This window comes from Lactuca serriola, chromosome 7, assembly GCF_051521515.1.
Source record: "Lactuca serriola cultivar US96UC23 chromosome 7, Lser_US96UC23_V15, whole genome shotgun sequence".
Taxonomy (NCBI): domain Eukaryota; kingdom Viridiplantae; phylum Streptophyta; class Magnoliopsida; order Asterales; family Asteraceae; genus Lactuca; species Lactuca serriola.
In genome coordinates, this window is record NC_136414.1 from 53,395,680 (window position 1) to 53,415,946 (window position 20,267).

At 39.4% G+C, this 20,267-nt stretch overlaps 1 pseudogene; it reads left to right on the forward strand.

The window, feature by feature from the left end:
- Positions 1 to 2,117: 2,117 nt before the first annotated feature.
- On the forward strand, positions 2,118 to 2,477 carry LOC145063967 (putative mitochondrial protein AtMg00820 pseudogene; annotated as a pseudogene).
- The last annotated feature ends 17,790 nt before the right edge of the window (positions 2,478 to 20,267 follow it).

Genomic DNA, 20,267 nt, shown 5'->3' on the forward strand with positions numbered 1-20,267 from the left:
ATGCATCTATGAAAAATACACCTATAGCCCTGGGCTCTAAACTTGCTAGGGTGCCCAAACTAACCGTGTAAATTTCAGGTAATGTGCAAGGAGGAACAAGAAGAGGAGTTGTTATTGGACAGTGCCTGCTCCTTGCACATGACCGGAAGGTTAGAGTACCTTCGGGATTTCAGGCCAATCTACAACAGTGGAAATGTCACCTTCGACAACAATGCGAACGGGGTAATCTGAGGTTATGGTGTTCTTACTACGAGGAACTTCTCTATCCAAAAGGTTTCTTATGTGGATGGTCTCAAACACAGTCTCATCAGTGTAGGCTAACTATGTAAAGCAGGCCATAGGGTTGAATCTGGCAACGATTACTGCTACATAATGATGAATGATAGGAACACATGCTTGATCAAATCCAAGTCTGAAGGGACCATGTACTCCTTGGACGTTTCTCTGATAATTAGAAAACCGCAGTTGTGCTTTCTGTCAAAAGTAGTATTATAGGTTAACTGGCTATGGAACCGCTAGCTAACTCATCTCAACTTCCGATATATCAACAACCTGGTCACCGGAGAACTCGTCCGAGGTCTCCCAATTCTCAAATTCATCAATGATACTCTGTGCTCTGCTTGTGAATATGGCAAACAGTCTAAAGCAAGTCATCCTCTGATGATTGATTCTTCAATTTCTGAACCTCTAGAGGTCTTACATATTGATCTATGCGGTCCATCTACTCTAGCTAATCTCCATCACAAGAAATACATACTGGTTATAGTGGATGACTTCACTCGTTTCCTATGGGTCATTTTCTTGAGACTCAAGTCTAAAACACCACAGGTCCTGATCAATTTCACCAAGGAGATTGAACTGCAGATCAAATTACCAGTACGATGCATACGAAGTGATAATGGAACCGAGTTCACAAATCATCTCCAGAACAGTTACTTGGATTCAAATGGAATTAGTCACAATTTCTCAGCTCCTTACACGCCGCAATAGAATGGAGTAGTAGAGCGAAGAAATCGCACTTTGGTAGACGCAGCCAGATCTATGCTCAACTTCGCAAACCTTCCTCTCTACTTCTGGGCTAAAGCAATGGCAACAACATGCTTTGTCCAAAACCGAAGCATTGTTTGCAACCGTCTCAACAAAAGTCCGTATGAGGGCCTTAACAACCGTAAACAAAATGTCAGATTCTTTCACATTTTTGGGTGTAGATGTTTTGTGATCAATAACAAGGATTGTTTGAACAAGTTTGCACCAAAGTCAGATGAAGGCATTTTCCTTGGCTACTCTAAAAACAAAGTATCCTATAGGGTTCTCATAAGACACACAAGGTTAATAGTCGAAAGCTTCGATGTCAAATTCAATGACTATTATGTTCGCAACTCTGCTCCATTAAATGAAACTAAAGCAGTCCTAGAAAGTGATATCCCATCCTCTTCGGGTCCCCTTAACATAGTTGATGTAAACTATGATGGTCTTTTTAACCCAATAGAGACAGCTCAACTATCCGAAGTTCTCGTGTCTTCGGAAGCTCAACAACAACATGCCGAAGTTTCTGGTCCTACTCTATCCGATGAAGTGTCACTCAATACTTCCACTCTACCGATCGAAGGAGAAAGTTCCACTCTGAATTAGCTGACAACTATCGAAGTTCCAGTACTTGAGGAAGTAGCTCCAATCCCTCTCCACAGAGGATCTTTTCTTTCAAATGTATCCTCAGACTCATACGATGAAAATAGAGAGACCATTGACACAAGAACCGATCCCAGGGTTATCACTCTCTCACATTCCAGGGGGAACCATCTCATGTTCAAGGGGAATTCCCATCTGCAATTCAGGGGGAACCTCTCTCAACTGCTCAAGAAAATGTTGATCCAACTCCCTTAGTTCAAGACAATTCAGCAGGCTGCTCTCAAGTCCAGGGGGAACTATAGTCTCCAACGGAAGAATCCTCTTATATAGAAGACATTCCATCCACCACAGTCGCTGATCATTTGCAACCTCGTCTTCATGTATGGACAAAGGATCACCCACCGAGTCAAATCATCGGAAACCCATCTGTATGTATCTAAACTTGATCCTCAAATACTTTATCTGATCACTGTCACTAGGCAACGTTCATGTCCTCGTTCGAGCCCTTAACCATCAAAGAAGCCTTAATGGAATCTGACTGGATATCCGCAATGCAAGAAGAATTGGCAGAATTTGAAAGAAACAAAGTTTGGCCACTCATTCCAAAGCCAAAAGGTCACACTATTGTTGGTACAAGATGGGTATACAAGAATAAATTTGATGAATCTGGTGCGGTCGTCAGAAACAAAGCGAGACTAGTCGCTAAGGGGTATAGTCAACTAGAAGGTGTTGATTATGATGAAACATGCGCCCCTGTAGCCAGGTTGGAAGCCATACACATCTTCTTAGCGTATGCAGCTCACAAGAATATCAAGGTACATCAAACGGATGTAAAGACTTCCTTCTAAAACGGTGAACTAAAAGAGGAGGTTTATCTTCAACAACCCCCGAGCTTCGAAAGTCTTGAATTCCCAGATCTCTGCTACAAGCTTGAGAAAGCGGTTTATGGTCTAAAGCAAGCTCCAAGGGCTTGGTACGAGAATCTCTTAGACTCTCTTGTCTCGTCCGGATACAAAAGAGGAGTGATTGATCCCACTTTATTTAGAAAAGCAAACGGTAATCACCTTATGCTTGTACAAATATATGTGGATGATATTATCTTCGGATCTACAAATCAAAGGATGGTGGATGATTTTGCAAAGCTCATGACCAACAAACTCCAAATGAGCATGGTGGATGCTTGTACTAATTTCTTTCTAGGACTTTAAGAAAAACAATTTCCCCAAGGAATATGATGGGTTTGAGCCATAAGAACTTTCCTATGTGCACATGCAAACCCTAATTGTTTGGATCTAGGTTTCTCTAATTGAACATGCATTGTATCCAAGACTTTCAATACTAGATCTAATGTAAACAATTGATTCAAATCATATGAATAAAGATCTAGAACAATACCTTGGATTACTTGCTTGATACTTCTTCTTCTTGAAGCATAGAGTCACAATTATCACTCCTCTAATGGCATACAAACACCAACTAGCAATAAGATGATTTGAGAGAGGGGGAGAGGTGAGAAATCGGCTCTAGGGTTTCCTCAAAGATAGATTGGCCGATTTCTCCAACCCTAAGGGTCTATTTATACTATGAGCTCCTAGGGTTTCACCTTCAACCCTAATTGGATAACTTAGCCTCAAATCAATCCAAAGATCCTTCTAGATAAGGCCTTGGACGATTTTTTAAGATATCCATATCCTTCAAATCGTCCCTTACCATATTCATAAGGATTCATAGACCTAAACACAACTATCATAAATTTGACAGTTTTTGCCCCTTTATTCAATTAATCTCTTTAAGTCACCAAATTAATTCCTAATTAATTTATGACTTATATCAATCAAATAATATTATTATTCCTTTAACATATTATTCTTATAATACATTAATAATAATAATATCTCTTCTCTCTATATAAATCACCTTGTCAAGTTGCTATGGCGAAGGCAACCCAAAAGGACCATGCACAACCGGCTCAAGTACTTACCAAATATAGTTACAGCCTTAGACACTAATCCAACAGTCTCCCACTTGGATAAGTCTAGTAATTATATATGCAAACACAATCCGATTAGCAATCGTAGATATCAAATACGCTGTCAAACTCTGATTTTATCAGTATCCTGTCCTTTAGATAAGGGATCATATAGTCCTCTGTTTAGATATTATGCGGATAATCTTATGGAACTTATTGTCCAACAATTGGTTTCTTGATCTAAGATTCATTTGACATCGAACTTAATTGAACACATCAATTCCTTCCTGACCGGGCCCTTCACATAAGTCAAATCAAATCATCGAGGGGCCCTGCTATCGCTTTTACCCTCTTAGGATAAAAGTAACAGATAAACTTCGACTTATATGCATTACTATTTACTAATCAATCATACACAACAATGCGTTTTATGACATCAATTTACTGATGAGGTTTCGCATTATCAATGCACAACCAATTAATAAACAATAAACCACATATCTTGGTTTTAAGACCATATGATATTATCGTCTTGCAATCACTTCTGTCTCATTCCAAAAAGTGATTCCAGCAAGCACGGGTTTATTCCAATGCTCAAAACTTGTTTATAAGCACTCATGAACGTTGCAGCAAACCTTTGCTATGTCTAATACCTTTTAGACAATCTACATACCAATTCATGGCAATCTTCATTCATACCTACTTCCAACATATGAACGATTGTGGACCATTCGAATAATTCGATTATTCTTAATTACTCAATTATTCAGGAAGTCAAAACATGCAAAATGAAACAATAGTTAAACAATTAACATAAGAAAGTAGCTTTACTTATAAATAATACTCATTTATTTAATCATCAAATGTCAATTACATTTATCTATTAAATGTTTCCAAAACTTCTAATCTAAACTAATATCGTCTTTTAGCCCAATGCTCTTAGTGTGCTGCAAATGCTTAACCCTGCTCAGTCCCTTCGTAAGCGGATCTGCTGGGTTATCCTCTGACGATACCCTCTTCACTACGAGGTGTCCTTCTTCTACTCGATGTATAATAAAGTGATATTTTCTGTCGATATGTTGAGATCCACCATGATCCCTCGGTTCCTTGGTCAAGGCAACCGCTCCTTCATTATCACAAAAAATTTCCATAGGCTCCTTAATGGCAGGCACAACTCCAAGATCACCAATGAAGTTCTTCAACCACATCGCCTCCTTTGACGCTTCGCTCGCTACAATGTACTCTGATTCGCACGTTGAATTAGCTACTGTTTCTTGTTTGGAACTTTTCCAGGTCACTGCATTTCCATTAAGGGTAAAGACCCAGCCCGACTGCGAACGGTAGTTGTCCTTATCGGTCTAGAAGCTAGCATCACTATACCCTTGCACCTTTAAGTATATTCTTGACCACAATCCAATGAGCTCTGCCAGGGTTCCCTTGATATCTACTGACCATGCTCAAAGCAAAGGCCACATCAGGGCGAGTACAAGTCATAGCATACATGATTGAGCCAACTGCAGAAGCATAGGGTACTCGGCTCATCTTAGCTATCTCGGCTTTTGTACTCGGAATTTGAGTCTTACTCAATTTAGCATTACTCTGTATCGGTAGTTCTCCCTTCTTCGAGTTTTGCATACAAAAACGTTTTAGTAATTTATCCAAGTAAGTATTCTGACTAAGTCCTATTAGTCTCTTACTTCGTTCTCTCACTATCCTTATTCCCAAAATATAGGAAGCCTCTCTGAGGTCCTTCATAGCGAAGCACTTCCCGAGCCAGGACTTAACCTTCTGCAAAGTCGGGACGTCATTTCCTATGAGCAGTATGTCATCGACATACAAAACGAGGAATCTAACTATACTCCCACTGGCCTTGACATATACACATGATTCATCATCACTTCGTACAAATCCAAACTCTTTGACTTTCTCATCGAAGCAAAGATTCCATCTGCGAGACGCTTTCTTAAGTCAATAAATGGACTTCTCAAGATTGCACACTCTATTAGGATGCTTCGGATCGATGAAACCCTTTGGCTGAGCCATGTAAACATTCTCGGCCAACTTCCCATTAAGGAAAGTGGTCTTGACATCCATCTGCCATATCTCATAATCATGAAATGCAGCAATGACTAGCATCACCCTAATAGATGTTATCTTAGCAACTGATGAGAAGGTGTCATCAAAGTCAACTCCGGTAGTTTTAGTAAAGCCCTTCGCCACCAATCGTGCCTTATACGTGTGCACATTCCCATCCATGTCAGTCTTCTTCTTGAAGATCCATTTGCACCCAACCGTCTTACGTCCGGGCACATTGTCAACCAAATTCCAAACTTGGTTGTCATACATGGACTAAATCTTCCTGTCCATCGCCGCTTTCCATTTTACAGACTCTGGGCCTGCCATGGCTTCCTTGTAGCTATTAGGTTCATCTAGATTTATTGTTGTACCATCACTAATATATGTGTACCCTTCGGTAGTAATATGAAAACCATAAAACTGGGGTTGAACTCTAACTCTTTCAGAACATCTAAGAGGTAAGGACTCATCAATCAGTTCAACCGAAGTTTCCTCTTTGGGTTGAACGCCAGCGTTAGAGGTTCCTTTATCACTCGACTCTTGAATCTCTACAAGATCGATTTGCCTCCCACTATCTCCTTGGCTTATGAGTTCTCGCTCTCGGAAAACCCCTCTCCTCGCAACAAAGACAACATTGTCACTTGGTCTATAAAAAAGATATCCAAAGGATTTCTACGGGTAGCCGATGAAAATACATCGCTCACTACGAGGTTCAAGCTTGCCGTGAGTTTCTCATCTTACGAAACTTCACAGCCCCAAACCTTGATATGTGCCAACGAGGGAGCTTTCCCTGTCCACGTCTCGTGAGGTGTTTTGGAAACCTTCTTTGTAGGGACTCGGTTAAGGATATGGGTGGCAGTCTCTAAGGCATACCCCCAGAATGAGATAGGTAGTGTGACATCCCTAAAATCTCGGCCAGAAAAGACCGTTTTTCATTTATGCTTTTAAAATATTTTCAGAGTAAATCCTTTTGATTTGAAAGAGTTGCGGAATTTGTTCCCAAAAACAAAACATGATAAAACAATGTTTACCAAAGCATTTCATAAAAGAAAGGTATTTTTCATTATATAATCAAAACTCGGGGTGTCATGTTCCGATACAGACCAATAAGCATAAACGAATACAATACAAGTCATTCAACAAATATAAACATATACAGACTTGCAATCAAAACAACTGATGGTTCATCCATCTCATGCCCTCGCGCCACTTCCTGTAATACAATTAAAACTGAGTGGGTCAGGCTTGGGAGCCTGGTGAGCATATAGGGTTTTCAACCCACAATAAATAATCATATTTAATTTTCACCAACCAACAATAACCCAATTACCCATTCCCGTTATACTCACTTTATGTCCCTAAAACAACTAACATAAGGGACCTAGGCTAAGAATATTTCATCGGGGCGACAACACATGCTTCGGGGGTACCTCAGCAATATAAGTCAAATAAGGCAACCATAAGGGGGATGGAGTACAGCGAATGAACACCCAAGTTCATTAACACCTACAGGTGGCGAACCTGCTAATGTTTCCACAAGACTGTCTAGAATAGCCAGTGGTCGTCATCTAAACTCTGCTAGATGACTCAATCAAACAACAACGAGGCCTCTCATCTGTTTATTACACACCAACTATCTACCCATGTTCTACCCAACATATTAGTAGATAAAAAAAATATACATTTTTATACATAGTTTAAAAACCTGTATAGCATGCTTTAATCAACACATAATCCACATAACAGATGAGGCACACACACACATAGCACATATCTCGTAGAGAATAAATCATATCTATGAGATAGAAGAGAGTGAATACACATTCACACATTTAAACAACAATATACTATACACATAGCACGTATTTTATAGAAAATACTTAATATTTATGTGTTAGAAGAAGGTAACTACACACTCTCACTTATAAACAACAATACACTTAATACACTCGGACCAAACTTGTATTATTATCGTGTTTATGAAAGTTAGTATACACTCACTTGATCAGAAGATGATCGGACAGCACTACGACTTGCAGAAGTAGTAATCCTCAGTAGATCTGGAAGATCTCCTCGAAAATCGAATATCTAGCAGCCAGAGCTTCGACTCGGAAACCGCACTTCTCGGGATCTTCGGGATCTCGGGACTTGCTTCGGGACTCGAGAATAATACCGGGGCTTCGGGATAGCTTCGGGGGTTTACGCGCAGAGCTATGGCACAAAAACGAGAGGAAATTAGCAATTGAACCCGGAACCCTCGCATCCTATTTATAGGAGGCTGGAAGCCTCAATTACGCGGGGCGTACTGCTCCAAGTTCGTAAGCGCATTCGTCATCCGAAGCCACTTGCTGCGAGTGTCGACACCTTCGGAGTACGCGGGGCGTACTCGAGTACGCGGCGTGTACCTCAGATCAGATCGATGACTCGCCTTCGGATAAGGCTTCCGAGTTTTGATTTAAATTTAAATACAAAATGATTAATAAACTTCGGAAATTCATAACTTCTTCATACGAACTCCGTTTTCGACGTTCTTTATATCCACGGAAAGGTGAGACTACGCTCTACGACTTTCGGTTAGACTCCGTCGGCTAATTTTGACTTTATTTTTATTATTTATTTTTAATAGGCCGCGACAGACAAACTTCGTTATAAATTCATAACTCCTTCGTTTGACGTCCGTTCTTGCCTAACTTTTTATCGCTTCGATACCAACAACGAGACCTTCGATCCTCGTTTAGATTGCTTCGGCTAAAAACCGCTCGATCTCAAATCGAGTATTTCAGGCTGCATACTGCTAAGCCGAAACTTCGATAAATCATAACTTCCTCATACGAAGTCAGATTTGGGCGCTCTATATATATTCGGAAACCTCGTTTCAACTACTACAACATAAATCAAAGTTATTAAGTTTATTTTACACTTCAATTTTGACGCTTATTTTTATTCTTAATTAATCAAACCACATAATTAAGCATTTAAGCAAAAAACACAAAATACTCAAATAATACGATCTTATTACTTCAAAATGGGTTACAAAGGTTAACCTAGACTATTACATTGCTAAAAGTGGCAAGCCCGGAAACACAGGCGTTACAGGTAGTGAAGCACGACTCATCATAGAACGAACCATGTGTAACAGGGTTCGCTTACGCCTTTCTGCCACACCATTCAACTGCGGTGTCCTGGGCGGCGTCAATTCCGAAACTATTCTGCATTCCTTGAGACAGTCGTGGAATTCAAGACTTAGGTACTCTCCTCCTCGATCGGATCGAAGCATCTTGATTTTCCTGCCCAATTGATTCTCCACCATGTTTGAACTCTTTGAACTTTTCAACCATTTCTGACTTGTGCTTGATTAAGTAAATATACCCATATCTACTATAATCATCAGTGAAAGTCACGTAGAAGCGGTTCCCATCCTTTATGGTGGATCTAAAGTGCCCACACACGTCGGTATGTATGAGATCCAATAAACCCTCACCCCTCTTACAAGTGCCAGTGAAGGGTGATTTGGTCATCTTTCCAAGTAAACAAGATTCACACGTTTCATCTTCCCTAAGGTCGAATGACTCCAACACTCCATCCTTTTGGAGTTAGGCTATGCGCTTCTTGTTGACATGTCCAAGACGACAATACCACGAGGATGCTTTATTCATACTATTGGAAGAATCCATACACAACACATCATTTCCTAGGTTATCTACAACCATAACAGTTTCGTAAATTCCATTACAAGGCATTGCTTCAAAATATAAAACACCATTTAGATAAGCATAAATCGAACCAGTCTCATTATTAAACGAATATCTAAATCATTGTCTAAACAAACCATGAAAAGAAATGATGTTTCTTTCCATATCTGGCGAGTAGCAACAATTATTTAAATCTAAATTCAATCCATTACTAAGCACTAAAGAATACACTCCAATCTTGGTAACAGGCGACGATCTTCTGTTCCCCATGATTAGATTTATTCTTCCAAGCTCCACATCCCTATTTCTTCCTAATCCCTACAAATCAGAACAAATGTGGTAACCACACCCTGTATCAAGAACCAAAGAAATAGCATGAGATGAATCATTAGATTTAATTGTGTATATACCTGCAAAAGATGGCTTGATCTTTACATCCTTGATGGTTGCAGATATTTCGGGCAGCTTCTCTTCCAATGCCCTATTTTGTGGCAATGATGGCACTCTGCCTCCTTTTGGTTAGGGTTAGGCTTAGCAGGATCAACCTTGGTTCCACTAGAAGAGGAACCATCTTGTGACTTTCCCTTGCGGTGGTTCTTCGAAGAAGCCTTCCTCTTCTTGCCCCTTCCCTGCCCAATAGCCAAAATAGGAGAAGCGGATTGATTGGGAGTTGGTGCAACAGACTTGTCCTTTAGGTTGCTCTCAGCAGTCCTTAGGAGCCCTTGGAGTTTGCTTAGGGTGACCGCTTCCTTGTTCATGTTTTAGTTCATCCTAAATTAGTTGTAGCACGAGGGCAAGGAGTGAAGAACAATGTCGATAGCCAAATCTTCCCCAAAGTTGACATTCAACTTGCAAAGACGATCGACATACCTTTGCATCTTTTGCAAGTGCACGGTTAGAGACTCTCCACTTCCCATTTTAGCAGTGATCATATTCGTTATGATCTCATAGCGCTCTTGCCTTGCGCTTTGCTGATATCTCTCCATCAAGTCTAGATGCATCTCATAAGGATACATGTCCTCATAGGACTTTTGGAATTCGGAGTTCATTGTGGCTATCATGATGCAATGGACTTTCGTTGCATCACGCTCATGTGTCTCAAACACAGCCATTTCTTCGGGAGTAGCAGTTTCTGGATTGATCTTCTTGAGCTTCTCATCGAGAACATACTCCTTGTCCTCGTAACGCGCGATCGTGCGAATGTATCTTATCCATTCGCTAAAGTTCGATCCATCGAAAGTCACCTTTTGACAAAGGCTCATTAGCGTGAATGAGCTAGCAGCGATGTTGTTTGCGTTTGAAATCTAGAAATAGAAAGGAACAAAGTTGATTAGAATTAAGTCCCTAATTAACACCCAAAATGAAAATTTAGGGATAGAACCCAACATTATTTACACATTAGAAAAGGGATACCGTGATCCAATATGCAAATAATTTGGAGGTAAGTGAATGACGATTCACTAATTCTTCACCATGAAAAACATAAGCTTTAAGTTTTAAATGTGTTGAGAATTCCTAGATTCTTTGAGATTCATTGAACCTTTCAATCGCATGCTTAAATCTCGATATGCTCCTCTAGTTTGTGACTGGGATACCGAGGATTACAAAGCGGGTGTGAATAGCCATGCAAATCTACATGGTGCCTTCATTGTTACAATCACCTATTCGATTTGCCGGTAAACCACACACGCCCCACCGAACTATGACAAACAATGAATCACCCATTTCCACCTTTGCTTAGAACCAATTAGTGTGCCGGTTAACCACACACGCTCCACTAACATCTCAACAAGGGTGCAAAGTGTAATTTCATGGGATTGCATCAATTCACTTTTCCTAAAGTAACTAAGATTGGGAATTTTATAAAACAGTTTAGTTACTTTAAATAAATTCATTATACTTATTAATGAGAAGAGGTTTTCCCTATTCTACCCGTTTCACTAACGACCCTTATTCCAGTCAAGCAAGCGGTGGGTGTGAGTGTACACCCATTAAGCACCATTTTATAGGCAGCAACCTTATACCCACCTTATAGACCGGCTTCGTGAATGAGGCCTACTAACGGTAAGACTAGCACTTTAATCATATATCTATATATATATATATATATATATATATATATATATATATATATATATATATATATATATATATATAAGCTTGTAATAATATATTAGTATACAGTTGAAATTTTAAACTTGTAAAATTCTAGGGTTTGAAATTTAAATTATTCAAATTAAACTTTTAATCACAAAACATAAATTTCAAAACTTGAGGACAAGTTTAAACTTTTCAAAACATGAGGATCAAATAGAAAATAATATAAATCAACTAATTAGATTATCTCCATTTGATCTTATTCAATATTACTTGCAATACAATCCACCAATTCAATTCAAATAATCAATTATTATCATATAAGGAAATTATTATTCAATTAATTGGTCATTATCTTTTGTTTGGTCAACAATATACTCATATATTTGATAAAAATCGGATTTTAATGACCCAAAATAGTTAAGGCAAGTATCCTCAAGTAAAACAGCAAGAAATCCCGAAACTACCTCCTTTTGACGGTCGAACTCGCCGAGTTCCCACTATGGACTCACCGAGTTGGAGCTACTCACCGAGTCCACAGTGGAACTCGCCGAGTTCATCAGGTAGAATCACAAAATACGAATTTTTTAAGCAACAAGCAATCAACCAATGCATCAATTCAATAGAAATCAATCAAAGCTCTGATACCACTAATGGGTTTGAGCCATAAGAACTTTCCTATATGCACATGAAAACCCTAATTGCTTGGATCTAGGTTTCTCTAATTGAACATGCATTGTATCCAAGACTTTCAATACTAGACCTAATGTAAACAATTGATTCAAATCATATGAATAAAACATCTAGAACAATACCTTGGATTACTTGCTTGATACTTCTTCTTCTTGAAGCTTAGAGTCACAATTGTCACCCCACTAATGGCTTACAAACACCAACTAGCAAGAAGATGATTTGAGAGAGGGAGAGAGGTGAGAAATAGGCTCTAGGGTTTCCTCAAAGATAGATTGGCTGATTTTTCCAACCCTAAGGGTCTATTTATACTATGAGCTCCTAGGGTTTCACCTTAAACCCTAATTGGATAACTTAGCCTCAAAGCAATCCAAAGATCCTTCTAGATAAGGCCTTGGATGATTTTTTAAGATATCCATATCCTTAAAATTGTCCTTTCCCATATCCATAAGGACTCATAGCCCTAAACACAACTATCATACATTTGACAGTTTTTGCCCCTTTATTCAATTAATCTCTTTAAGTCACAAAATTAATTCCTAATTAATTTATGACTTATATCAATCAAATAATATTATTATTCCTTTAACATATTATTCGTATAATACATTAATAATAATAATATCTCTTCTCTCTATATAAATCACCTTGTCAAGTTGCTATGGGGAAGGCAACCCAAAAGGAACATGCACAACCGGGTCAAGTACTTACCAAATATAGTTACAGCCTTAGACACTAATCCAACGGAATACCCATCCATCAGGAGAAATACACCTCTAAACTACTAAAGAAATACTCAATGGACAACTGTTCCTCAGCCAAGGTTCCTATGGCCTTCGGATATAAGATTTTTGTTGATCCTTCTGAAGTATTAGTAGACCTCAAAACTTATATAGGAATGATTGGTTCATTGATGTACCTCACCGCAAGCAGACCAGACATTGTCTTCGCAACAGGCGTATGCGCACGATACCAAACCGATCCAAAAGTATCTCACATGACCGCAGTTAAACAAATTATCCGATACTTAAAAGGGCAACAAGGCTCTAGGCCTCTGGTATCCCGCAGGGAACAACTTCAGCCTACAAGCATTCACAGATGCGGATCATGTTGGATGTAGATTGGATAGAAAAAGCACTTCCGGTCGATATCAATTTCTCAGTGGAAGACTCGTCATTTGGTCGTCAAGGAAACAAAGTTGTGTCTCTTTGTCTACCGCAGAAGCAGAATATGTAGCCGCAGCCAACTGTTGTTCACAAGTCTTGTGGATGAAAACTCAAATTACAGACTACGGATATAGGATGCTGCGGATACCGATTTACTGTGACTCAGAGAGTGCTATAGGAATTTCTCACAATCCTATTCATCACTCGAAGACGAATCATATTGAACTATAGTATCATTTTATCAAAGACCACATCCTCAAAGGAATGATGAATCCGGATCCAAAATTCTTTTTGAATTAATAGGTACCGTAGACCATCTCTGGTCTCCATTACGGTCCTAGTTAGACATATCTATGATAAATGGTTTTAGTATAATGTATGTACCGCAACTATATATCATACATATATCCCTTAGGTGCTTAATGTTTGTTATTTCTGATGTTTTATCAACTTTTCTTCAGGTTATCCCATCGTAGTTGTATACCCACCAATCCGCAATGATGCACCAATTCGCAATGAATGATCAATCCGCTATCACTTAATGTTTCTCAACCCCCCCTTCATAAATTCAAGGAACTTTGTGTGCTATTAAATGATCCTCTTTAAAAATAAAACATTCTCAAAAAACATTCATTTGTAGTATATAACGTTTCAGTTCCTTTTCAAATAGTTTTTTGGTGTCAGACCTATTTTAAGTATCATAACAAATAAAACAGTTTTCCATAAAAGAAATCTTTCTAGAAATCTTTTCTTTAAACTGTCAACTCCTCTCATCCAAAATGTCAAATCCGTTCCAAATTCTTACTTTATTCAACGGAATTTTACCCCTCACCACACATTCTCCAAACGTGCATTTATAGGCCTGACATTTTTTTAAAAAAATAAAAAATAAAAAAGATAAAATTTCTTGTATTTACTTTATTCGTGGCTACAATTGGTTAAAACCCAAGTTTTTTTACGGTTCACAGCTGTAAATCGGGTAAATCCAATAAATGTTTCAGATCCGGAGGTATATAAGTTCTTTTTCCCGAAGAAAGTTTTACGCTTTCTGCACTCTCAAATGACGATCTTCATCTTCTTAACCTTCTTGCAATCAAACTCTTTTCCAGGAAGTTCTAAAAATCCTTTTCAACAATGGTGAAGTCTGGCATTTCAAAGAAGCAATCCAAGGCTTATAGTTCCGCTCAACCCGTTGGTTCTGAATCTGTTGCAGGAAATCAATCGCCTTTAATTGCATCTAGCAATTTTAGAGAAATCTTCGAAGATCATCACTCTTACAATGAAGCCATCCGTCTGGTGATCAAGTGTATCTCAAATCATCCTTTGTTTGGAGCATTTGACTCCTTCACTGATGTTTTCCCTCTATCGACTCTCTTCAAGTGTGCATTCTCTGCATATCAACCCCTCAACAACCTTAATGAAGTTCATTTGAATCTAATTGATGATTCTTTGGTCGTCCTGACCAAAGAGAAATTTCTGAACACAATCAACTTGCGTGTTCTTCTTGACACAAAGTTCATCACTCCCAACGTTAATGACATCATCACCTCACTCTACGAGATGGAATACCAAAAGAAACTCAGTGGAATTGGAGAGTTCAATAAAAATCAGTTGCCTGCTTTTTGGCAATTTATGTGCCATTTTATCATCCGCTGTCTATCAGGGAGAATTGGAGGCACTGATAATATGGGCCTGAAGCTACTTGAATTGGTTTGGAGCTAATTCACTAACAACGACGTCAACTATGTGTAAATCTTGTGGGATGACTTCCTTCAGTACACCCCCAAAGAGAATCTGAAAATAGCCCCAATAGAGCTCACTTTTACTCGTTTTTGGTCATTATGCATTTTTGATCTCCACCGCGATGAACATCTAAGCATGGGAAATGACATCAACTTCTTCATCACCAGAGATCTAAAAAGGTACCCCACTTCTAAGGATCAATCTTTATTTGGACCACTTAGACGTCTTCATGTTCATATTTTGATCTCCGTTGGACTTGAAACGCAAGAAATCACAAACCATATTGAGGCTACGGAAGGTATTGACCCATACCTTCCTACCCCGCCTCCTCAAAATCAGTCTATAATGTCCTCGACAGAACCCTACCATGCGGTGAGTACTGCAACCCCAACTTCTACTCAGTCTCAACTTCCACTAGCACGACGTCTGAAACAGTTCATATCATCAAAGAAAGCCCCCCATGGCAAAGCAAAGAAAGGCGAAACCTCAAAAAAAACACAAGTCCAGGACCGTTACGTCCTCGGATGAAGATTTTGATCACAGCCCACTATCAATGTTGAAGAGTCTGATAGTGACTCAGGTCCTGCTCTAGCTCACAAAAAACAAAGGACTAACCCCAGTTCTAGCCAAATGTGTATCCGGACTGATACCGCAGCCTCTCAAAATGCTTTGGTAGTCCTTGGGGTTCCCGCAAACCTATTATGTACAACCTTCTCTAGCTACTCGGACACACAACAGGTGTGTTTGTTTCATCTTCAAGTGGAGAATCAACCCTGAATGAATCCCAAAGGAATTCACTTGGTTCAAAATGCATTAAGGTCTCCAGGGCTTCCCGTCTTCATTTCTTTGAGTAACAGGAGTTACGCTCCATACTTGATTCGGTCATCCAAACACTCAATACACCATCCCAACCGCAGGGCGCTTCATCAGCCCTAGCGAGAACTGAGCCGAGGCCACACATGACTAGGGGTCAAGGAGACCGAGGAAGCTCGAGAAATCCTACTCTGCTTACCTTACGACCAGGTGGTTTAGGCACAGTGAACACCAATGTGCAAGGATTCGTGAACCCAGGGGACACCCTGGTGCGCAATCAAGGACTTTACAGTTATGATACTGATGATACTTGGACTCAGGATCGTCCCACTACTGAGTCTGGTATTCGAAAATATGAGGCTTTTCACAGGGCACTCCAATCCTACAAGGATCAACAGACCAAACAGCAACAACAGAAAGAGCAGGAGATCCAGAAAGTAGCAAAATAGTGGGCTGATGCAATTAACAACGCCAATACAATGGACACCATCTCCAAAGTTCAAGACTGGATGCTCTCAATGGCCGAAACACTCCAAAGGGTTCAAGCTCTTCAACATTGTGAAGGTCCATCCCATCCCCCTCCAACACAAGTTCAAGACTCTCAAGATGATGGACCCGCAATCGAAGTCAGTTCCGCACCTACATTTAGCTTTGATGACTTAGACGTGACCGAAGTTAATCAACCTCCGGGTTTAGATGACTTTATGATGATTGTTGATGAAGATTCTTCCAATGGTTCACAGTACTCCACCTCCAAACCTAAACAGAAGAAGAAAAATAAAATGGTTGTATCTCGCAAAGAGTTTCTAAGCCTACAAGAAAAGGTTGATCAAATTTTGGTTGTTGTGAAGTCTACCCAATTGCAAGACATTCCTGGTCCAGAAACACTTATCGAACGCATTGAACATCTTGAAGCCAGAGAGAGGATAGCTGCTAAGGGAATATCTCTCAAGGTCAAGATGGGTATCTGAGCCCTGGATAAAAACAGAAAGGCTGCTCATGCACAGTTCATCACCAGTATAGAGAAACTCATCACTGAGGTATCTACCATAAAGAATGAACTTCTATCTGCCATCGTGGACCAAAAGTCTCAATCTACAAAGCTTGTTGAGGAAACTCACAATGCTTATGAGTCTGCTATTTTTTTCTTCAATCAACTATCAATAGCCTCTGATGATCCTTATCTTGCAATGCTTATGGTCAAGCGATTTTGAAGTTAACAAAGGAGATCCACACTCTGCTCTTCAAAACCACAATCCCAAACAATCTGCAACTTGGTGATACAATATGGGCCCACTTCAATGATGTCATTGCCAAGATTGATAATCTTAAACAACAGCTTGAGGAAGAACCAGGTGTTCATTCCTCAAGAGGGGGAAGTGAAGACCGCAATACGGATCAAGTCTCTCATCAACTATCTCATCAACATCAACACCTACAAACTTCCATTCGATTCGGTCCAAGTCCTCAACAAAAAGTTCCTTCTCCATAACCATCTCCCAAATAAAAGACACCGGTACCTTCTCAATCTCCTCCACAAACTCAAATAGTGCATGATAACCATGAATCGCCTCCTCACCAAGAAACTCCTCCTTGGTTCAAAAACTTAGCTCCATCGATGTCATCAGAGAATGAAGAAGACTCCCCCGCAACGCAACAAAGGAAGGGAGATTCGAAAGCTTCCAAGTTCGCAGAGCAGATATGGAGAGACCATGGGTTCGACACTACCATGGATGAAACCCTTGTTAACTCATGAGTCAATCCAACCCGCAGGCTCCATGACGATGACTACAAGCCAGTACTGGCGTATGTTGAGCCTCTGGGGGATGGCTACAGGGACATTCCCATTTCCCCGAATGCAATGTTCTTCATGATTTTTGATTCATTTGACCTAAGCCTCCTGGATGACCAAAGGCTGCCTCTGGAGTTTGAAAGATTGAACAAATTCCATGGAAAACATGGATCCAAATTTGAGAGCATATGGTCATGTGATATGCCCTCCGGTGTTAAAAACTACAAGATTCATAAATTCATGAAGGCTGAGTTCATTCAATATACGCTGACTAGAAGAGGATGCAATTACATCCGGACTCAGGTCGACTTTCCATGTATGAATCCTAAGGAAGTATTTCTCATTGCTAGGGTGTTTCAACTCAAATCTGAAAAACACTCAACAATGAAGATAGCCTTTGAAAGAGCATGTGAATATCTCAAGAGCATTGTATGCGACTTTGCGAAACTGGATGCGGACATTCACCGTGTCGTGGCTCAAAAATTTAATCTTCCTGCACTTGAGCCCGCACCCATCTTTACTGAATGATATGAAGAACCATCCTTGGGTGCAACCAACATTCCTGAGTTGGGTGTTATATTCAAAAGGGCGAACAACAATGTGAAATATTTTGTCCCTATCCCAGCCATGCATCGCCTGACTCGAAGGCAACTAGAAGTCACTTTGACTTTGGTGTAAAGATCTAAACACACAACAAAGGAAGTTAAATTTGAGATCACCCAAAGAATCAACTGGCTGATTGAAGTAAGGAAGTTCTGATGGTTGCAGATCAAATTTTTAAAGCTCAACAGATGAGAAGTTAAAGAGGCCACTTAGGGGGAAGTTGTTGAAACATATAAGTAACCCTCTTAAACATGACAGATCCAAAGCCATCTCCAAATCCGCAATCATTATCTAAACCGCAATCAAGAACTACATCTGCAGTCTTCATATTACTACTTAGCTTTAAGTTTTATCTATTCACTTTTGTCTTTACATCTCTTTGTCTAGTGTGCCTTGCATGACCACATTAGAACAGATAGAACTTGTAACCTTCGAGACTCTATAAATAGAGTTCTCTTTCTGAATAAAAAAACATATCTCTTGAATCTCATATCTTATCTTACCATTTTCTTACTATCTTCTTACTCTCATATCTCCAAGCATCTTCAAAATTTCTGATTGTAATCTCTCTTCGGAGCAAGTCATTCTTGACTTCATCACTAAGTTTGATCGCACTCACTAACTTGCATTGATTGCAATCCTCATTAAGAATCAAGTTAAGTGTATACTTGATACAATACTTGTTGTCATTTATATTTCCGCACCTAACTATCTAATTATCTAACTATCTAACCATTAACTTATTATTGTTGAGCTTTATGATCCTTTGAGTTAAACTTTATTCCGTAATACTACTTTTACTAAAGTTTCTTCAAGTTTGTTTCTCAATTTTTCTTGTCAACACATAATCTCTTCTTTAGCTTCTCGAAAGCTTCATCATGCTTCTCGTTCCACGTGTAAGTAACTCCTTTATGGGTCAAACTTGTCATTGGAGAAGCTATCAAAGAAAATCCTTGGGTTAACCTTTTGTAATATCCAGCTAATCCTAGAAAGCAACGAATCTTAGTGGGATTTCTAGTTGTTCCCACTTCATTACTACTTCTATCTTTGTTGGGTCAACCACTATACCTTCTTGGTTAACCATGTGACCTATAAATTGCACCTCTTTCATCCAAAAATCACATTTGGAGAGCTTTGCATACAACTCCTCCTTCTTCAAAGCCTTAAACATTTCCCGCACGTGCTTGCCATGCTCCTACTAGCTCTTCGAGTATACGATAATGTCATCGATGAACACTATTACAGATTTATCGAGGAATGGTTTACAAACCCTGTTTTTAAATGTTGCTGGATCATTAGTCATTCTGAACGACATAACAAAAAACGCATATTGTCCACATCTTATTCTGAAAGTTGGCTTTTCAATGTCTTGTTCTCTCACCTTCATTTAATGATATCCTGATCTATGATCGATCTTCGAAAAATATCTCGCACCCTGAGATTGATCAAATAGTTCGTCAATCCTTAGCAATGGGTCCTTGTTTTTCACAGTTGCCTTATTCAGATCTCTATAATCTATACACATCCTCATCATTCCATCCGTCTTATTTACGAATAACATCGGAGCTCCCATGGTGATGAACTAGGTCTAATAAACCCTTTGTCCAACAACTGCTAAAGTTGTATAATTAGCTCCTTCATACCCGTTGGCACTAATCGATATGGTGATTTTGTTATCGTTGCGGTACCTTGTAATAATTCTATCCTAAACTCTACTTGTGTATCAGGGGGCAATCCAGGAAGATCTTTGGGAAAGATTTCTGGATACTCACACACCATTGGTATTCTCTGCATCTCCTTTTTCTCCTTCTTTACGTCGATCACAAATGCCAAGTATGATGTACAACCTTTGGACAAACACTTTTTGGATTTCATCAGGGAGATGATTCCAAAATTAACTATACGTTTTTCCCCATACACCATAAATAACTCTTTTCCAGGTGGATTTACTCTCACCATCTTCTTTCTACATAGTATCTCAACATCATTCACACTAA